We start from the raw sequence: 21,528 nt of genomic DNA on the forward strand, positions 1-21,528 counted from the left end.
TAGTCACGTTCTGAACTCCAGAATAAGTTCCTTCTGACCTTAGCCCAACACTCAGGAGGCTTTATTCATTTATGGACATAGCTAAAATTACAGTACAATGAGTCCAATGAGTCCACGTGAGTCCAGTGTCTTGGTAGTGATTTTATTTTTCACCAAGCATCACCGTGTTGTTAAAAGCATGTAACAAGCTCAGAAGTAGACGTAAGGTCTGGTAGAAGTAAGGAAAATGTTGGCATGAGCTAGAAAGCTCTTGCTGACTAGATGTTCTGTGCTTGGGAGCATCTGAAATAGGCCCGTCTCTTGCATGTGTGAAAGACCTACACCTTTGGCAGCAGACCATTACAATCATGTCCAGAGAGTTAACCTGTCGGGTTTTTTCTCCAGGTTAAATAAACTGTGTAATCCCCTTGAGAATTAAAATTGTGTTCAGCTACAGACTGTACAGTGAAGCTGCATAGCTGTTGGAGATGGAGAGGATGAGCAGAACGCACTTGCTAGTCTCTGGGTTGTGGAGAAGTATGAGCCTTTCTCAATAAATTCATCAGAAGCCTCACATGAGAGAAATCTAAGGTCTAATCATCTCAGGATTTTATGATTTAAGTAGTCCTGTGTTTTCTGGAGACAGTTGCTAGTAATGTACATAGCTTGAATTTGCAGGAGTGTTAAGAACATGGCAAAAAAAACAGTACTCTTTCGATAACCTTCGGTCTCATGACAAAGGAGGAAGCCTCATCTCTGAATTTCAGTAGAGACTATTTGATTTTTAGTTGTTATTTTTTCTGGGGTCCGTTGCTTATTAAAAACAAACACGTTGCACAAGTTGATGTTCTGGCCTAATTCTTAGCATAAAAAAGAAATGTTTGTATGTCAAGTATTTGGAGGTAAGTTTAAATCATATGTGCAATACTTAAATTGTTTGTTGGCAGCACTTGTCCTTCTAACTGAAGCATGGTAATAAGAACTCTGTTTGAAGATGAAGGAGCACTTCTATTACTGAAGGCTATCTATCCATAGGAGAAAAACCACCCATGATATTGTAGCCTTCTTCATAAGGTCTCTGCTTGATGTCTGTGTCAGATGTGACCAGCGTTTGAACATTTACCTTACGTTCATGCAGTAAAGATGGGCTGATGCCTTTCTTATTTACAAGAAGTCTAAGGCGACGGCTGTTGTGAAATGCCCCGGTGCTGCACTGAGTTCACTCACCTTGTGTGTCCCATCGACCTTGCTGTTGGTGAGGGTAAATCTTGACTTTTAGATGGTGCAGTGCAATGCTGGGACTTGCCAGCTTTTAGAAGAATTTTTTTCATCTTTTTGTTAACAATGGATTCATTTCTATACAATATTATTGAGACTGCCTCTAGTGGATTTCTTTCTTGATCTGCGTGGTGTTTCCATAGCGTTGAATGCAGATGCTGTGCCATTGGCATTATATACTGCGCTCTGAAAGTATTGCCTCCTATTTATTTCCATGGAAACTACAATCGATACAGAGATCACAATAACACTGTTTTGTAGAACAGATTCTCAACTACAAAATGCTACTTTTCAATGCAGTCACCACCACTAGCTATGCATTTTCACCAGAGATGAACAAGAGCCTGCATGTTGTGCTCTTAACAATCTGACCCAGCAGAGGTGACCCACTGTTGCTGTCACCACTGCTGAAATGCACCACTCACTGCCTCAGTGTGCTCACATCCACTATTTCATCTCCATAAACATTCAGTAATTGTCAGTGGATGTCAGTAGATGCCATTTTTCCACACGAAGGAATTCAATGACACACTTTTGTTCCATAAGCACTTCCATGTCAGATGCCATTTTATCAAACTGCCCCTCTGCTGTCATCTGTTGCATGGCAACAAAATGTAATGGAGTATTGTTGGGAAGGTTTGACCTCTACTGCCTTACCACCAACATCCACCTCTGACTTAGTAATGTAATAGAATCGGAGGCACTACTTACAGAGCAGCCTTCCTAAGTGCAGAGGCACAAAGGCACAGCTTTTCACCTCTTTGAGATCTTCAGGCCACAGCGTGGCAATGCCAGTCCTCACCCAGAGATGTGCCACCATGCACTCAGTGGGAATATTTTTCATTGGAGAACCATTTTCATTGGTTCTTGGAGGCTTGTGCCTCTGTGTGCCTGCACCCACAAACTTCTCTCGTGTCTATGTTTAAACTTTGTGGAGACTATGAGCTGCTACCTCTGGCTAATGCAGGCTGAAGTGCTGACAGCTCAGGCTTGGCTGGTATTGTGAGAATTGCTTTTACTTCTGGCTTGCTCAGCATGTTCATGAAGTTTTTCACCTTCCTTTTCTGTTGCAACTGTTTCTACCTCCTGTTTTAATTGTGGTTTTTAAATCAACCTAGAGCATGTCCTCCCTCATCACTCCAGCCCCAAGTTATCTTTGCTGGTATTTGTGGTGATGAGGGCTGTTAAAAATGGCATTATCTGTTGCATACTTCAGTCATAAAGAAGTCTGCATTTGGAACTAAAATTACCTGAGGTTCGTGTCATCACTTCTTCATCCTTTGGTCACAGTGCCTGTAGCTATTGTTTCCTGGGCAGTTCCCAAGGATGTGTGAAGTGGGAGATTAGCATCCACCCTAGTCCAAGTCACAAATTACTTTTCTAGTTAGATCTCCTGTGTAGATACTCCAGAGAGCTTGAGGCTGCTGTAAGAGAAAAGTGAGCAGAAGGGAAACCACGAGTGTGTCAGCACCACCATTTTCTTTCCAGAATCCTGTGATAAATCAGATAACAGTCTTCTGAGAATTGCTTGCTTACTAATTATTGAAAAAGATTACCTTTTTTGTGTCCTTAATTAGCATTTCAGCTTGTATCTAGGCCTTGATGGTAAGTGGGCCTTGCATCCCAGAGATTCAGTAAATGATGAAAAACTGCAGTCTCTGTCGCTTACTTTTATCCTCCAAAAAAACCCAAAACTGTGCTGATCTCTAAGTAGAGATGATGTCAGAAATGATGTATTCTAAAGATGATGGTTGCTTTTTTTCCCTCCGTTTCCTCATCAGATGGCTTGCAGTACATGTAAACACTGCAGTAAATAAATACTCTGATGGGAAGATAACCATAGAAAATCTTTTTATGCGTTTCTGAATCGGAGGATAAAATGCATTTTCTGCAAACGGGTAGGAGAATTACAGGGTGAGTCTTTGAAAGCACAATCTGGACCAGCCTAGATTTCCAGATAGCGCACTGTGAAATTTAATATCCACAAAAAAATGATTGATGAGAAATGTTGTTGTAAAAATATTGTGTATCTATTTGAGAGAAACTTTTTCAGGGAGCTCAGAATGAAGGCAAGCTCCATAAAGAGATACTGGGGTAACTAGCACTGCTTCATGAACACTTTCATCTGCTTCACTGACTTTTGGAGTGTAAGTCTAGGAGCTTGATACATGGGCATCAGAATAACACAGTATTGAATGCAAGATTTCCTGAGCAGAATTGATGCTAGGCATATTACCAAATTTGTTTAAAGTTATAGGAGCTTGTTCTGATGTTGTTGATCTTTTGCAGACCGTTTATAGAGGTAATTCAGAGAGGTGTCTCTAGATGACAGCAGATGGGAAATCTCAGATATTAGGAGAGATCTAATGGCTTGAGAAACTGATGAGCAGTGTGAAAGGCTATTCCAGAGGGGAACCTGGTGGACTCAAGTAAACAGGATCTTAGAATATGTCCTCTGAAACCTTCTAGCAAACAAAACTTTTGAGAGGTTCAGCTGGCACAGGTCCACTTGCTTAGAGGGTGATTATGTGTAATTCCTGCTAGAATCAGGTCACTGTGACCTCAGACAGAAATGGGGCTTGAAAAGAGAGCTGATCCTTGGCTTCCTGTCTCGAGCCCCCACTCATCATCCCTGTGCAGAGTGCCGTGCCAGGGCACTGGGTGGGCAGTGAGGAGCTATGGGCAGAGCCTTTTACTTCTTGAACCGTGACAGTGTGCCAAGTGTTTTGTAATATTGCTAAAAATGCTATGAAATGGTCAGGCATAAATTGTTTTCACTTAAAAGTTTGATGCTTGATAACATGCCAGGAATTCTGAAGGATGACTTGGTCAGCTGTTATGTAAGGTAGAGCCATAGGTGACAGATAAGTTTATTACTATCACTTTCTTGTTTCTTAGTTTGTTTCTGGGAGAGGATCCAGTGGTGTTTGGCTGTGCCTTCTATCAAGGTTTCCTCCCTGCTGCTTGTTAGGTGATCTGTGGAAACTGCATCCTATTGTTCTGCCAAGAAACTAGCTGGCAGTTCTGACAGAAACAAAATGTTATCCTAAAAGGCTTTCCTTATGGTGCTCTTCTGTTCTCCCTTGCCCTCCCCCTTGATTGTCCACAAACTAAAAAGATTAAAAACCCAGACTGAAAACTAAGACAAACCAATGACACAGACAGTGGCCAAAATAATTCTCTATAGCCTACCTGGGAAAGAAAAAATTACCCTCATCTGTTTCTCTGCTTATGTTTCTCTCAGGTAAGCGTTAAGCAGGATGAGCTTGCTCCTTGCAGAGTGGTGCATGGTTTGTTTGTTTTTTTTTTACTTCATTGGTTAAGTATTCTTGTATGGTGTCCTGTGTGATTTGTCACAGCATCACAAAATTGAGAGTTGTGCTGCTGGACCTGCACTTAATGTGGGAATTACCTTGAAAGCTAACTTAGAAGGGACCTGGAATGGGTATGCTGCAAATGTTAGGCAGTCAGACAAATTGTACAAGTCTGTGGGCAAAGCTTCAGAGGTTTTGTATCTGTGTCAATATCAAGCAAAATGTTGATAACTGACCTAGGAGATATTTGGGAAGTGTTGGTGGTTTTTGCAACCATAAAATGCAAAATTTGAAATTCTTACAAAAATGAGTCATTACATTTTGCTTGCTTGGCCATTCTCCCTTGCCTGCAAGCTGAAGGCACCATGGTATGAGAGCATATTTCTTTTGCCTTTTTTTTTTTTGTGTGTGTGTGTGCTGTTTCTGATTACATGGAACAGTTGTGGAGGAACGTGAGGATCAACAAATAACACCTTTTGCAGAGAAAAGCCTATATGAGGGAAGAAAGAGATTTGTATAGGGATAGCCAAGGGCTTTGAATATAATGAATAAAAAGATGCTCAGTGGAGCTAATACTTGGGAGGAAAAAATTCATCACATAAAGTTGAGAAAGCTTCTGTGTGTCAGCGTTCCTCTGAAAATGGTAAAAGTAATTCTAAAAGTTGAATGGCACAGCATTTAATTATGTAAGGAACCAAAGGGGCTAAAAAATAATAACCTGGTATATCAGAAAGCGATTTAAAATGTAAGCAAGGGAAAATGGAATATTTCTGTCACAGTAAGACAAATTTCACCACTAGCTGCATTGATTTAATGCCTAAAATTTTGTTCCAAACTGATCAGTAACTATAGAGGAAGAAAAGCAGACTTTCATTCACTCAGCTTCCCAGTCCAACCCATTCCACTTCTCAGCAGGAATAGCAAGGAAGATTTGGATAAATACACAAATAGGACTTAGGAATTTAATTAGCTCTGTTGGTTGTTCAATCTCCAGTTGTCTGATTTAATTGTCCCTTTCAAAGGAGTCATTCGAAGCAGAGCTCCATATGCGATGTGAATGTCAGTAAACTAAGCTTGTTAGTGTACAGTACAAAGGCCAAAGCTGAATTCTTTTGGGTATTCACAGCCTTTAATAAATAGCGCGATGGCTGAGGAGAAATCGTTCTTTACGCCCACTCTCCCTGAAGATGTTTCCCTTCAATTTAAAAATGAATATTCAGTTAAGAAGTTATTATACATCTTGTCTTTCAAAATATTCTTGGCGCTGCATAGGATTCTGCCTGCAAAGGGGTGGGTTTTTTTTCCCCTCCTACCTCCTGCATGGAAAATCTGGAACCGAGCAGTAGCTGTTTAAAGTTCTAGGTTTGTCTGCTTGTTTGTTCTGTTTGTTGTGGGCTTTTGTTTGTTGGTTTTGACCTAATAGTTGTGTTTCCTCAGTTGTGGAGTCCCTGCTTTGTCTTCTCAGGGCAGAGCTGGCATATTGGCATGGGGTGATAGCTCCAAGCCTTCAGCTGTTGAGCTCTTGACTGTCAAACTGAAACAATTAGGGTTAAAGCTTGTTAAGGGGAGTGCCTGCTTGAAGAATTTTTGAGTGATTGGGGAATTTCATTTAGGAGAATGGTTGTTTTCCAGTAATTTTGCTGAGGGAAAGTGATGTTTGAGGGTTTTTCAGAGAAGTAGGGTTGTTTACTGCTGTCATTCTTGGCGATGATTTGTTTGAACAGTTTCAGTCGCCTCATAGTTTAAATAGGAAACTGAAATTTTGCAAGAGTGTGGGCTTAGGATATTAAGAATAACGAAGAGAAGAGCTGACAGCAATGTGTTGCAGGAGAACTCCTTGTACTGAGTGAATTCGATGATAAAATGCCAGAGGAAATTGCTTGTAGATAAATGAAAGTAATGCATGTGGGAAGAAGAGAGGGGGGGGGTCACAATTCTGTGTATGCTGAGACAAATTCTGCACCAGGCATTGCTCTTCTCGAAAGGGGTTTTGTAGTTAGTTTTCTGTAAAAATGGCAGCATAATTATTGGTAAAATGACTGTCAGGATTCATTAGTGGTGGAATAGAAAACAAAACAGAAAGCATCAATGTGCCGCTGTGTAAATGTGTGATGTTCACCTGTCTTGAGTACTGTGTGCAGTTCTGGCATCTCCTCGCCTTCCCTGTCACCTCCCCCAAACCACAAAATGTTGTGAAGAAGAAAAATCTAAAGTACAGAGGCACAGAAAGCTACTAGCAGTCCTCAGTCAGGGAGGTGTTCGTCATGAGACCTACAAAAATCACAGATGTCATGAAGAAGGGAGTGGGGAACATTGGGTGAAATGAATGTTAGGGAGCTGCAAAGTGGAAGAGCAGTGGTTCCTGGGCAGCTCTTGGACTGTGATACTGTGATTGGAGGCCATGAGTACTGGCTGTCAGCATGGGTCCTAAACCTAAGGGATGGGTTCACAGGCAGTTAAACAGGTGCCACTTATGACTAGAGAAGCTGCAGGGTCATTGGAGCCTGGGAAAGAATATTCTTTTAAATGTTCATTCAAGATATTGTTGCATCTTTTCCTTCTTTTCACTCTTCATTATTTATAATCTGATGTTGACTGCTTTTGGAAATAGATTTTGATTCTTTATGGTTTTTATGGTCTTTACCTTACCAATAATGTGGCTCAAGGTTTCCTTTGCAGCTTTTTTGAGCTTTTATGAGTTTTCAGCCTCTTGGCAACCTTGTCAAAAAATCTTGTGCCATGTCAGATTTGCAAAATGCAGTTTCACATCTTCATTTCATAAACATCCTTCATGCGATGAATGTCTTCCATATCTCCATGTTCTGCAGAGCTGAACTTTGGTAAACACGTAATGAGTGTCATGTCCAGTGGAGGGAAGGCCTTCCCTTGTACACTTGAAGGTTGTGTCTGCCGCTGGGCCCAGGTACTATCCAAATTCCACCTGGAAATAAGAGGTGTATTTTGTAGATCTGAAGGAAGCTGGGCTGGAAGAGATGAGAAAAAGTCAAAGAGGGCAGACTAGCTGGTACCAGAGGGATGAAGTGTGGTGTGGAAACAAGAGAAGAATGTGGATCTTGGAAGTGGAAAGGACTGGATTTGGGAATTAAGAGAAGGGAAAAGGAAGCAGGTGAGTGCAGGAGTTGTAGAAATAGGTAGGGAAGGCTCTAACTGCTGAAACACATTTCAAAGATGGGGATGGAAAAGGAGTGTCAGAATCTGAGATTCTTCTGTCAGCAAATGCCTGTCAAACTCAGATAAGCGTCGTGCCAGCACTCCTTCCCCCAGCAGATGACAGCCTATTACTGCTATAATTTTACTTTGTTCACCTTGACTGGTCTGTGTTGAGTCCATGTTGCAGACTGAAGAACCATTCTAACTTTTAGACAGTTCTGTAATGGAATATCCTTTTTAAGTGACAACATGTAGGTAAGAAGATATTAAGCTACCTTTTTAACATTAAACACCAGAATGAGAATATGCTTTTATAACTCCTTGTTTAAGGAGTTATACATGCACTTTATAAGGAACCTATAAACTTTTTTTTTTCCTTATAACCTTCCTGCCCAGCTTTGTACATATGGTGGGTTTGCTGTGAAGATTAAAGAATCATTAGACTCCAGTAGAAAAAGACTATGTTGGATCTCAAATTTGTTGCTGCAATTATTTGCGGTTACATAATGAAAGATACAAGGAATTGTAGCAAAGAATAGTCTCCTGAATAGGACAAGCTGAAAGTTGCCCACAGAGCTGGTTTGTCCTCTGGGCAGTGACACAGAGCAGCTGTATGATGTGTCATTGAAAGTGGACGTCTCCCAGGTAGTCATCAGCAGTGTCCATGGTGGTCTGTTCCTGGGTTTCACCTTAGTCATCCGTTTGCTTGTGTGGCTGGCAGGCATCTAACCAGTAGCTGGACTCAAGACTGCTTTAAACAAAATCTAATATTGTACAGCATCTGTTATTTGAAGTGGCAGATCCTGCATGTGAAAAGCTGATTCTGGAATTTGTAATCTACCTGTATTGTAGCATCCCATCTGTAAGATGTGCCATTTGTCTAAGAGATTAGCTGTGGAACTCAATGGAACACAGCGTTGCTGAAACGTTTGAAGTTGTGGAGATGAGCACATAAAAAAAAAAAGTCTAGCCTACATGAAGAATCCAATCCTCAGAAGGGCATTTGAATTTCTGGAGATAATAAGGTGTGGACTGAAAGCCTAATTTGAATCAAAGGAGAGACTGTATTTGTTAAGTGAACAAATTTAATGGTACACAATTGATGACGATAATTCATGTACTTCCAACTTTTTTGTTTCCTGTTTTGTTGCTTGATATTATGTTCTTTGTTGGTATTGTGTGTTTAACTTATGTATTCTTCTACTGTTCTTATGTTTCTTATCTTAAGATGGTTTATTTTCCCTTTTTCTCTTCCAAACATAATTTAAAGACTGTTTAACTGAGATAAACCAGTTCAGATAAAAGGATGCTCTCTCTTGTTGTAATGGAAATAATGGAAGATACAGTGGAGAAAACTCTTGTCTCATTCAGTTAGAATAGGCTTATTCAACTTTGGGAAGTTATCAGCTGATATTTGTTTGCAATTAGTTAGGCTGCCACTGGGCAGGAGAAGAGAAATCACCAATTACACCTGTGTACTCTGAGAGTGCTCTGATGGCACGTGGAAAATCTGAGTTACTAACTCTTGCACATCAGTTAAGTTCCTGATGTCAGTTGATATGCAAGTCCATCACGTTCAAGTAAGAATGGTAACTATCCTATATGTTGTGTGTCCAATGTTCATAGAGTCATAGAATCACAAGGTTGCAAACGATCTATAAGATCATCTAGCCCAACCGTCTCCTCATCACCATTGCCACCACTAGCACTAAATGTTGTAAGTCATTTTACTTTGACAGAGAATATGAATATCTTCATCTTTGTTCGATCTGTCTAGCTTTCCCGTGTCTAAACTGCTGTAATTGCAGCTGTAGCACTGCTCATAGGAGCATGTGGGCAATGCTGTACAAACTCAAATAGCATGAGGCATACTTGCATGGTTTTCTCAGTGCCCCTGCTCATGGTGGTGGGAGGGCATTGCAGCTTCATCTTCCAGACAAAGCTTCATCTCATCCCAGCCTGCTACTGGGCCTCAGAGCAACAGCAGTTCATCCAGGAGGGGATCAGTGTCTTGGAACACAGTGTGTTCAGAATGGAGACTGCAGCTGAGGGGAGTGGAAGTGTTGCAGAAAAAAGGCTGACCCTGAGCTGCTACCGCAGGGTAAAACCATATGTGGTGGAACCAGTGCTGGCATTTATGCTATCCCTTATAGAGATCCTGTGTGTCTTCTGCTTCTCCTTTAATCTGTTCTCTGAAGGCACCCACTAACATAGCCTTTGTTTAGATGTCTTCCTGTGACATTGTCTAGTAACTTGCAGGTAGCTGAAAGCTTTGTGTTTCCAAAGCTTAACATAGCTGGTCTGTGTGCAGCTCCCAGTCCTTTGGTATTTTGCCTAGAGTTTACTGACATCTTCCATTTTATCCCTGAAAAAATAACTAGTTTAACTTTTAAGTGTGAAGCTTTGCTGATCAATATGGTATAAACGTAGTCGAGTTCAAGAAATTGCCTTCATTACTATCTTGAGATGAGAAATTGATTTAGTTGCATTCTCTTCGTACTAATTCGCTCGTGCTTTACATTCCCATAAAAGGTATTATGTGCTCCTTATTTTCCAGCAGTGTCATCAATCCTAATGAAGAGAGAAGAATAATTTATATTGTGTGTATGGGATAGCTGATCTCTGACTTAGCTCTTAATTTGTAAATGTTGCTGAGGACTTCCCTTCCCTTCTCCTTACCCTGCTTAGGTTCCATCTAGAATCTAGGAAGTGGGGTAGGAATAAAACCAAAGAATATGGTGAAGAAATATTAATTTAGACTGTTTTTGAATCCAAACTTAAAAAATGAGACGCTGGTGAAAATTTAATGAAATCGATTTTCAAGGATTCAAAACATCATTTGTGAGTTTTACGTACTTTCGCGGTGCTTGGTTTTATTCTGCATTAATTACACTGGGACTATTTTCAGTGTTTTATTAGTCATTAGTTTGCTACCTCTGTTTCTGAGGTGCCCAAAGTTTTGTTCTTTACCTGTGGTATTACGCAAAAGAGCTCTGCATGTGCCTGCTAATTTCCATGCAACTGCATGTGGGTATTACTGTATCTCTGCTGATGGAGGTGAATGACTCAGCAGCATAAATCAATATAATGAAAGAAATGAGCAAAAAGGTGGTGTAGAGAGAAAAGCAGCAAAAAGAAATACAAAATAAGGAAAGGTTTTTTTGGGGCATTGCTGTTGTTGCTTTTCTCACTGTCAGTTGGGCTGGCCTCTCTTGGAAGCTGCCTGGGATGGTCTGTCTGCAGAATGCTTTGACATTTTTAGATGGATAAGCTAAAAAGCAAGCAAGACTATGTAGTGTGACTGTGGTCGATGCTCATGATATAGCAGTTATTTTTTAATGAAGCTTAAACAGATCTTGGCAAGTTCTAAACAACTGTGTTGAACAGCTTTTGTTGCTACCAGAGTTAACCATGGGCTTTCCGTATGTTTCTGAGTATATCCTGTTCCAAATGTAGTCAGTCATCTGGAAGGTTCATTGGACATCTAAAGATATGAAATACTGGTATAAAAAATGAGATGGATAAAGCAGTAAATAGATGAGACTTTATAATAACCTTTCTTATTTCAGCATATTTATTAAAGAAGTTATACTTTCAATTTAGGATTCACTGAGAAAAGCCATCAGCAGATAGATTGCAAGCAGCTAATGAACTATTTGCCTTCTGAGATATCTGCAGCATTTCGGCTCACATTCGTAATGAAATTCAGGCATGAACAAATTGTAGTTACTGTAACCCAATACAATAACTTCAAAAGCAAAAACTTGGTTGCATCCAAAGTTGGTTATTCCTGTGTCTCTGTGCAATGGAATCATTATTTACTATCAGCTGAGGGGTTCTTTAAAAGGACATTTTGAATAGGTTAGGCTTCGTAAGGAGCTCTCTTTTCTCCTGCAGTGTGTACTTGGATCAAATTTGTTTGGATTGTGCTGTGAACCCCTCAATTTCTTTTGGCTCCTGGGGATCATGCCATGGGCTGCAGAGGTTAGTGCTGGGCCGGGTGAAGAAACCCTTTGGATTCATTTCCCCATGCCTTGGCAGGGTGAGGGAGGGGAGCTGTACTGTTCAAGGAACTACTGGATTTGGCAACAAGTTTCTTCTTGCTATATGCAATTATGTCATGGTGCTTAGGACCTATTATCAGAGGCCTTTAGAGAGTAATTTCAGTGGGTGAATCAGGTGTGGAGATGACAGCCAATGGGTGAAAGGAGGAAAATACTGATCAAGCTGCCTGGTGTTACCTGTGTCGTTCTCCTGTGAGACATTGTTTATACAGTTGTCTCATGGCTGCAGCAGCTTTCCAAAACCTAAATATCTAAAGGGCAGATGTCAAGTGCATGGGACCAGCCTCTTTGCAGTGGTGCCCAGTGCCAGGTCAGTGGGCAACAGACAGAAACTGGAATATGGGCAGTTCCATCTGAGCATGGGAAAGAACTTTAAACAGGGCACTGGAACAAGCTGCTGAGAGAGGTTGTGAAGTCTGCTTCTCTGGAGGTATTCAGAACTCACCTGAATGCTCTTCTGTGTAAACTACTCTAGGCAACCTATTTTAGCAGGGAGTTGGACTGGATGATCTCCAGAGGTTCCTTCCAACCCCTTCAATTCTGTGGTTCTGTGATTCATTCATGGCCTTCCCTGAAAGCTGTCTTGGCAGCAGCACCAACAAAGCAAATGCATCGCTTTTATTTAAATAATTTAAGATGCTTTGACGAGGTGTCTCTTTTGAATTTGTTGACAACCTAATTGTATTGCCCACATCTTTGACTTTCATCAATCCCTCCCTTCCTGAATGCTACACCTTCTTGTTTAAATCATGCTGCAAGCTGTTGGACAGCAAGGTCTCCTCTCAGAGACAACATCTAGCCTGCCTTTGGGCCCTGTCAGAGAAGCGTAAGATCCTTTGAAATCTTTACAGTGTCTGTGATACAAGCGCAATCTTGTTTTATTTTCTGAGTCAACCTGTTCTTCATTTTGCAGTTGGTGCCAAGGTAAGTAAGAAGAAAAGATGAATTTACTGATACTACTTTGTAATTTGAAGGACCATGAATGTGTCCCAGAGATTTGACAATAAAGCAGTCTCTCACTATCAATATGGAAACGGGGTTTCTTGCTGTTCTTTGAGAGAGTTGCCTTGCTGAGAGATATCCCCTGCAATACTGAGTTGAATAACAGAGTAGCACAGATATCATAATGAATAGAAGTTAATATTTGATTGTGTTGTGATAGGATTCTCATTCTGCAGGCTTGCTTATGGAGTGAGTTGGTGATTCTTTATAAGGTAATGGTTAAAAAATGGTTTTCTGTTCTTTTGCTTTATGTTTAGATACATCATTTTGAGATCACAGAATGAGAATGGCATGAAATGTTATGGCGAAGACAGCACAGCAAGATACAACAGTCTCACAAGTAATCAAAAATCAGGTACTGTTGGAACATCATGTGTCCACTTTTATGAGGCTAGGTCATGTAATGAGGCTCGGTGTGTGCTTTCTGTCTGTTTCTCAAAATTTGTGGTTCTGAGTCTCTGTAGTCTTATTGATGGACTTCTCAGATAAGGCTAGCTGTATGTTGACTGTATTCTCTAAGACACTACATTGGAGTACATTTTATGTGCTCCAGTACATATGGCACGGGAGATTCCCATGCATTCATATGTTTCCTAAAGGCCTAAATTGCCTGCTTCGTCCCGTACAAACAAAATGTGCATTACCATAATTAAAAGAAAAGAAGCTGCAGTGCTCAGTTCCACGTAGCCATTCAGTTTTTTTGTGGCCCCACAGCTAGGTACCAACATAGTGTGTTTAGAGGGATTGATTTTTCAGAGGGTCCATTGGCAAGATTTTGGAAAGCTTGCCCTCCTTTGAGGGAGGCACTGGCTCAAAATAGCTGCTACTTCCCTATGGGAAGCTTATCCATATGGTATTTCACAAATGCTACTTCTACCTGCTTTTTTTAATGTTTTTGTTTGTTTGTTTGTTTGTTTGTTTGTTTTTTTCTCTAGCTGTTTATCTGTCTCAGGATGTTTCCTTCTTGCCTGTTTTTGCAAATCTCAGCCCATGTTCTCTGTTCACTGATTGTTTCACAACATCCACAGAAAAAGTCGATCACCTTACAAGCTTCATAATATAAGCACTGTAGAGGTCACGAAGAAACAGATGAAGTGTAGCGTAAGGGTTTTCACCTTATGCTAAAATAGTGTCTCAGCTGCTCTGGCCACGGTGATAGCTGATGGATTTATGTTTGAATGGGAAGGCATGAAATGTCCCCCTTCTCTCCCAGCTCAGCACTAGTGAGCAGAGATTTTGATGTGCAGTAGTGGGCAAAGTCTAACCCGTCTATCCTTATGATCTTCGTGTTGGGACTTGCTGAGGAAAAATAAATTACACGATTCAGTAATACCAGCAAACCAGAATATGAACTTGAGGGCAATAGGGATAAGGGGACGCATTGATATTCCAGGAAACACTGCCCTTGATATAGCAGCAGCAGCTGTTACAATTTCTTTCATATAAGCAGTCAGTAAACCTGGATTGGGTAAAGACATTTCAAATGAAGTTTCATAGACAGCTTCTGCCTTGATCAAATACGCAGTAATGTATTGGTGAATATTAAAAATCTGTTTTTGTCAGTGCTGATCAGCCCCTGTAATAAATCCTGTCTTCTGTAAGCTTCTTGGTCACTTAGTCTTGGGATATGCAATTCCAGTGCCTTTCTGGCCCTAATCAAGGTTTTTGTTTTGATTTTTCATCAGTATTGTGAGATGATCACACCATTTTATATGTCATTTTTATGAAATAACATGCTACCTGCTTCAGTCACAGTTCTGAGAACACTTCAAAGTAGCTCAAAACTGTAGCACTGTTCAACTGACAACAAAGATGATCTGGGTTGCTGAAGCAGCTTTCTTCATTTCTTTGGGACTCGTGGAACTTTATCTCCCTTAAACTAAATCGAGTTACTGGCTTTATTTAGAAATCAGCCTCTTCTTCAGCCTCCTCTTCTTGAATAACAAGAGTGCTGTTAGTTTTAGGAGAAAAGTTTTCATTAAATTACCAGTGCCTCAGAATGCATTTTCTGCTTATAACTTAGATCAAAAGGAGAAGAAAATGTTATTGCTTGTTTGTCTTCCTTTCTCCTCCCCCTTTTCTAGAAACTTGCCTGAGATGATCAACTATTGTTTTTTTCTGTTGTTTTTGTTGTTGTTGTATTTTTCAACTTTATTGAAATGGAGAAATTGCTCGCTTCCCCTCCCAGTGTCGTTGTTGCTTTCCCCTCCCCCAAGTCCAATCTGTTCTTTATTAAACTGAATTAGGACATTCTAGTTTTTCTTAAGAGTGGAAATGGGAACAGCTCAAATGAGCAGCCACACGAGACTTACCAGCCTTTCCAACTGCACTGCACTGCAGTAAGAGCTCGTCTGCAAAGGCAATGATATTTTTTGAAGGATTTGTGCAACTATTGAAGAATTACTGCCATTAATATTAAAAAGCAGCTAATCTCTCCTTCCATTTTAAGAGCATATGGCTTTCCTATGTGCTTTCTGTAAAATCAGTATACCACGTATTTTTGTTCCTTTCCATCTCTTTTTCACTTTTGCAATTATTTTATTCCTGTTCCTTCTACACTAGCATACTCCTGTGGTAGTCTTTTCGCCTAACAGCTCCAACCTTTGAGTTTATGTGCAGATATGAGCATGGATTTGCGACCTCTGACATTCAGAGAAAGTCAGAATTCAAGCTCAGTGCAAAACATACAAGTGGTTTTATCCAGGACTGGGATGATAAGGTTTTCAGCCCTGAGTATTTATCCTTGAGATAGCTATATAAATTATAGTTGGTCCTTGAAATTCATATTGTTATTTTGCTATTTATTCAAGCCATGATTCTGTATCTTTTTACCTTGTTTTCAGTCCATGCCTCTATTGTTACATCTGATCCATCTTCAGAATTTCTATAGGAAAACAGGTAGTTCTTTGAATTATCATCTTTCTTCTTCTTGTTTTCTCTCTGCTAATGCCATCTTGTTTGGCATTAGAAATTATTCATTCTGTTTCAGTACTGTGCTGCTTTTCTCCCATGCTTATTTTCTCGCCAAACAAACAAACATACAAACAAAAAAAATGGAGCTTGGGCTTGAACTGTGGCTAACCAAGGAGCTGTGGAGGAAAACCTGGTATCTCAGCAGTGGCTCTGAAGCACAAGGGGCTCTGAAACCTACCGCTCCTCCTCCCCCATTGCTGTGCTTTGCAGGCATCCACCATTTGCTACAGTTAAGAGATAGGGATAGTGTCAGCTCTGCTCCTGGAGGCTGGCTTTGAGTAATGCAGGTATGTCCTTTCTCACATAGCTCTCTCCTGGTTTTTAAACCTACTCTCTTTGGTGGGTTCTTAACACTGACTGTATGTCAGCAGTGCTCAGCTGAAAATCATACCTGTCTGGGCTGTCACTTACTTAAGGGCTGGACTGTAGTAGGGGTTCCTGGCACTTCATGTTAGCAGGAGAGAGTGTATCAGGGAAGGAACTGCTGTATATTTGTGTGTCTGGCCTAAAGAAAATCCAGAGACAGATATGATGTGAGTGATGACTGGCTAAATGTAGGCATAGCATAGCAGACGATCTCGCATTTCTGAATTACAAAGTAAGCCAGTAAAAACATTCCAATAAAAAGGCCAAGAATAAGATAAATCCTGTTTTGTTTATATGGAAACTAAGTGGTAGAAAAAAGTTGAAAGGAAGAAAGGAGGAAAACAGAGAACTCCTGCTTTTGGATTTTGACATACGCATGATTAAAAATGAAGCTTGTAATCTAATAGTGAAAATACAGATGTGAGAAAGCCGTGTCTCAGCCTGACGGACTAAAGGGCAGTAAGGCATGATTAAAACATGTCTACAGTGTGGGGAGAACTCAAAGTTGTGATGCATTTTTGTAAGTAGGCGTGCCTTGAGTTATTACTCAAAAAAAAAAAAAAAAAGAAAAAGAGAGAGAGAAAAACAACCACACAACAAAACAAAGCTGTTTAAATTGCTGAAAGTGGTGGTTAAACTTACTTCAACCAAAATGTTATAATCCCTGGTTGCATTGTGCCCCAGCAAATTAGCATCTCTTAATGCTACTGCTTGTGAGAAGTTCTAAATGCTCTGTCCCGCAGAAGCCAGTTGAATGTGAAGGAGTTGTAGGTTTTTGCTTCTGCCTTCTTGTCTTCTGTTTTCAGACTAAACAGTAGTTCATTCATTTATTAAAAGTTTGTAGTTTTTGTTATGAATTAATTAATTAATTAATTTTGAAATGAATTGGACAAAATGTAGGATCCAATTCCATTTTGATTTGCAGCCATGCAGTATGCTGCAGTGGCTTAGATCAGTGTCACAATACTTTGATGGTCTGTTAATGCATCTAATTCCTTCATTATGTACTCTCCTATGGTCTTTTGTCATCTCTCTCCATTAATGCAGTTCTGAAATTGGAATTGGCTGACGTTCAGTCCTGCTTTTGCATCCTGCACCTGGCACAACTTGTGACCAGTGACTTAGTTGATGTGGTTGTCTTGCTGAAGTTCATGTGGATTCAGGGAGTTCAAAAGAATGGTGGATTGGATATGTTTTTTTTTACTGACGTTGAAATGTTGTGCAGATTTCTGTTTTTGTGTTCTGTTATAGAGCTCTTTTTTTGTTGTTGTTGTTTTTGTTTTTGGTAAAGTAAGTAATAATTATTGTCTCTTTGATGTTTTGCTGTCTGCCTTCTGTAAGACTTTCTAACTGTTCAGTGATATAACTTAGGAAGGAAGTAAAGATCATCTTTATTGAAGACTGATAACATCAGAACATTCTTCCATTTATGTATACCAGAATTAAGCTATGGTGTGCTTCTAGGAGTGACTGTTATTTGTATTGCCTTAGTGTTCCCTGTGTTTGAAGAGGAAGATGGTTGAAATGTATAAAGACATTTCAGCAAGCTTGACATGTTTGTGGCTTTGAGTCTGGAGAAAGAAGCTGTGCAACTTGCAGGGACCACGCTGAAATTAGAAGAGTTGAAGTGAAACCTTGTCTCTTCTGAAATCAATTGAACTCCCATTAGTTTGGGTCCAGATATCATCCACAGTATTAAATAGGGTATTTCTCTTCCCAGGCAGTCTACAGAAATGTTTTTGTCCTTTCACAGTTGTTTCTGTTTCTTTGTAACGATTGCGTAATTGGGATATATCCGCACTGTCAGAAATGTAATAGGTTGAGTAGTGTAAGTGGCTGTTGGAAAGAAAAGAAACATACAGCTGCAGAACCATTGTTGCTTTAAAGCTGCTGCTTTCAGAAGTTGAGTTGTTTGATTTAACCATTTAGTAGTAATAGTTGTTGTTGTGACAAATTGCAATTAGAAGTGTTTAAGCATGAGTGCTTAAAAGGAGAAAGAACAAACTTTTCTTCCCCGTCATTGCAAGAAGTAGAAATGCATTGCCAATGGCTTCTCAGTTGGCAAGAGACTAACTTTTGCCTTTTAGGCCTTAATTATATTTTGTACAGCACTGATATTTTCTTTGTTAGGTTTTAATCCAACAAGCAATATATTCTGTTGGCATTTTGTTAAACTTGATTGCAGATGCTATTGTATACAACATCACGACCTTGAATTTAAGCCTGTTGAAGTACTTAAAAAAAATATCTGTTATCTCAGTGACCATGAAATAGTTGGGTTGAAATTCTTTGGTAGTATGACAAAAACTGCCACCAAGTCTTCAGCCCTGGGTATGGGGAGAGCAGAGTTAAGGCTGCTCAGGGAACTAGTTTGCAAGTTCCCCTGTGAAACTGTTTTTGAAGGCATTGGGGTCCATCAGTACTGGTCACTTTGTAAGCACTACTGCTTAACAGCAGGGGAGAAGACAATTACAAAGTGTCAGAGGTCTTGCAGGCAGGGTAGAAGGTTGGCTTGGCTGAGCAAAAATCTCCTAGAGTTTGGGGAGGAAGGGAAAGTGTATGACCACTGGAAGTGAGGTCAGGCAAAGTGGGAGTGCTATAGAGGCGCTTTTCATCATTGTAGGGAGAAAGTTTGTGCAGCCAAAGCACAGTTAGAGATGAAGGTGGCCAGTTCTGTGGGGAACAAGAAAAATGGCTTTTTAAAATATGTTAACAGCTAAAAATCCTGTTTAATGAACATAATCTCCATTTATGACAAGGTTACCCACCTTGTTAACCAAGGGAAGCCAGCTGATGTAATGTTTTTAAATTTCAGCAAAGCTTTCGGTACTGTTTCCTCCTGGACAAAATGTCCAGCTGCAGCTAGACAAATACATATGTAATGAGTGAGCAACTGGCTGATCTGTTGGCCACAAGGGGCTACAGTAGCTGGTGTTCTGTCAGGTTGGTGGCCTGTCATTAATGGAGTTCCTCAGGGCTCCATTTTGGGGCCACTTCTCTTCAATGTTTTTGTCAGTGACTTGAATGCAGGAGTTGAATGCTAAGTACGTTTGCAGATGACACTAAATTGGGAGAGGCTGCTGACTCCCTCAAGGGCAGAGAGGCCTTGCAGAGAGACCTTAACAAATTGGAGGGCTGGGCAATCACCAACCACATGAAGTTTACCAAGAGCAGTGCTGGATTCTGCACCAGGGATGGAGCAGCCCTGGGTGTATGAACAGAGGAAATGAGAGGCTGGAGAAGCAGTGCAACAGGGAGTGATCTGGGGGTTCTGGTTAACAGCAAGTTGAATGTGAGCCAGCAGTGTGCCCTGGCGGTGCCCCAGGCCCAGCACTGCTACCATGTGAGGGAAGGAGATGTCCTGCTGTGCAGCCTCACCTCCAGGGCTGGCTGCATTTTGGTTAGTACAATGTAAGACGGGCATAAAGCTATTAGAGAATGTCCAAAGGAGAGGGCTACGAAGATGGTGATGAATCCAGAGGGCAGCAGTATGAAGAGAGGCTGAGGTCCCTGGGTTTGCTCAGCTCAGAACAGAGAAGCTGAGCCTTTGTGTCAGTACTAGTCCTTGTCATTCGGCTAATGCTTCTCATTTTACACAAAATTTAAAAAGCAGAGATAAAACCAAAAAAAAAAGTCATCTATTGTAAATTCTGATGTTATCAATAAGTGAAAATAGGACATACTTCCTCTGGAAAAGGTAGCTAGACTGATCCGTTCGTGCCCCATTCTCATGGAAAGATGTTCAGAGTCTCAGCTGAGCTTTCTGAACTTGGCAGGCATGAAAGGAGATGCATATATTCCTTTGTAGCATACCCCTCTTCCTGCATAAGTTGATGGCCTTTGAGTGTGAAATACCACACAGTGTTTATTTTTATGTCCTTTGAATGCTTTTGCAGGCTTTGTTTAATTTCTCCTCCTAACTTTAAATAGGAATTCTTTGAAGTTGAGTTGTGGCTAAAAAATCTTTGGCAACCTGACCATTGACTCCCTTGGAAGGGAGTGTGTTCAGAGAAAATAGGAAGCAATGTATGTTTCTGAAAGGGGAAATAAACGTGCAGTTACTCTCTGCCATCATTTGTCATGTGAAAAAGTTACATGCTAGTGATTGCTTACACAAAAACCATGTACACACTGAAAACCTTCTTCTTTTGGGAGCTATGGTTTTCTCTCTTACATTATGCTAGAACAAAAGTAGGGGGTTTTTGTTCCCACAGCTAAATATTAGCCTTATTTACTGTTGCTAGCACAGAACTCATTAATATACATCTGGCAATTGTTAAATTTTTCTTTATCGGTGACCTCACATTTATTCATTCAGGTCAAGGATTTTCCTGAGTTTAAAAAGGTAAAGACATGAGTACAAAGGAGCCCGAGATGGAAAGTATTATGTTTAGAAAGCCAGATGGGAAAGGGGCAGGGTTAAGGTTGCTGCCTAATATTTTTCTTTTTGGTCTTGTTAAAGTTCAGAAGAATATTTTGCATTGAAACATACTTGTATGTGCATAGGCATACTGTGCCTCTGTGCATGTGTGCATAACGTTAGACAATGTGATCACTTCCCACCGTAAAACAGGAACAACCTTGTAATATACCTTTATTTTTTGTTGTTTTGTTCGTTGAAAACAGTACAGGCATCTTTAAAATGTTGCTTTGAATTGTGGTTTATATCATAAGAATGATAAATGGTTGCAGTTACTGTAAATTAGTCTATTAAAATATTGCAAACTGAGGAAGTGTGAGAGAGGAGAGCAGAAGTTGGAAATCAGCATCCCTGGTGTAAGATGAATGACTTTAACAGATTTCTGTTGATTCTGATTTCCAAGGTGTGATTTCTAAGGACCTATTTGGTTTTAGCATTAATCAGATTCCAAATGGAAAACCAAATAAATCTACAAGCACAGATACATTTGAGTATCTATATGCTGGTGATTTTTGATTGTAGTTTGGGTTTTTGGTTATTTTTTTGTTGTTGTTGTTTTGTTTTGTTACAGCAGTGAACATTGGTCTTGCTTCTTATTCTTCAGTGACAGTGTATTTTCATACCACTGGAATATGTTGTAGGTACCCTGGAAGTTGTGAGAAGCTCTGCAGTTCTCTGTGCAAATTCTGGGCAGCAATTCACTTTTTTTGTTTGTACTTTTAGGTGTTGGTCCTGTACAGGTACTGGTAATCTGAGTTCTGTCAACTTTGTTCAAAGCCCTGGCTTTTGTTTTTCTTTCCTTTTCAGGCCTTTGTGGAGGTATCTGTTGTTATTTTGCGTTATAAACTGAGTGTTTTGCTTCTGACAACTAGCAGCATTAGAAAAGATGGTTTGGCTTTATAGTAAGCTGTCTAAAGCTAGTCAAAAGAGAGCAATATGTGGCCAGCTAAAGCTGCTGAAG

General features: G+C 40.2%; 1 protein-coding gene across 5 annotated transcripts in view; it reads left to right on the forward strand.

Moving 5' to 3' along the window:
• The window catches only part of TRERF1 (transcriptional regulating factor 1), a 99,511-nt gene that overhangs the window by 54,584 nt on the left and 23,399 nt on the right, over positions 1 to 21,528 (forward strand). For all 5 annotated transcript variants that reach the window (XM_052680738.1, XM_052681036.1, XM_052680806.1 and 2 more), the window contains one exon: positions 13,066 to 13,163. The gene's annotated coding sequence lies outside the window, so the exon portion shown is untranslated. The remainder of the gene's footprint in view (positions 1 to 13,065; positions 13,164 to 21,528) is intronic.

Source organism: Tympanuchus pallidicinctus, unplaced genomic scaffold, assembly GCF_026119805.1.
Source record: "Tympanuchus pallidicinctus isolate F22 unplaced genomic scaffold, pur_lepc_1.0 scaffold1, whole genome shotgun sequence".
In the NCBI taxonomy this organism is placed as follows: domain Eukaryota; kingdom Metazoa; phylum Chordata; class Aves; order Galliformes; family Phasianidae; genus Tympanuchus; species Tympanuchus pallidicinctus.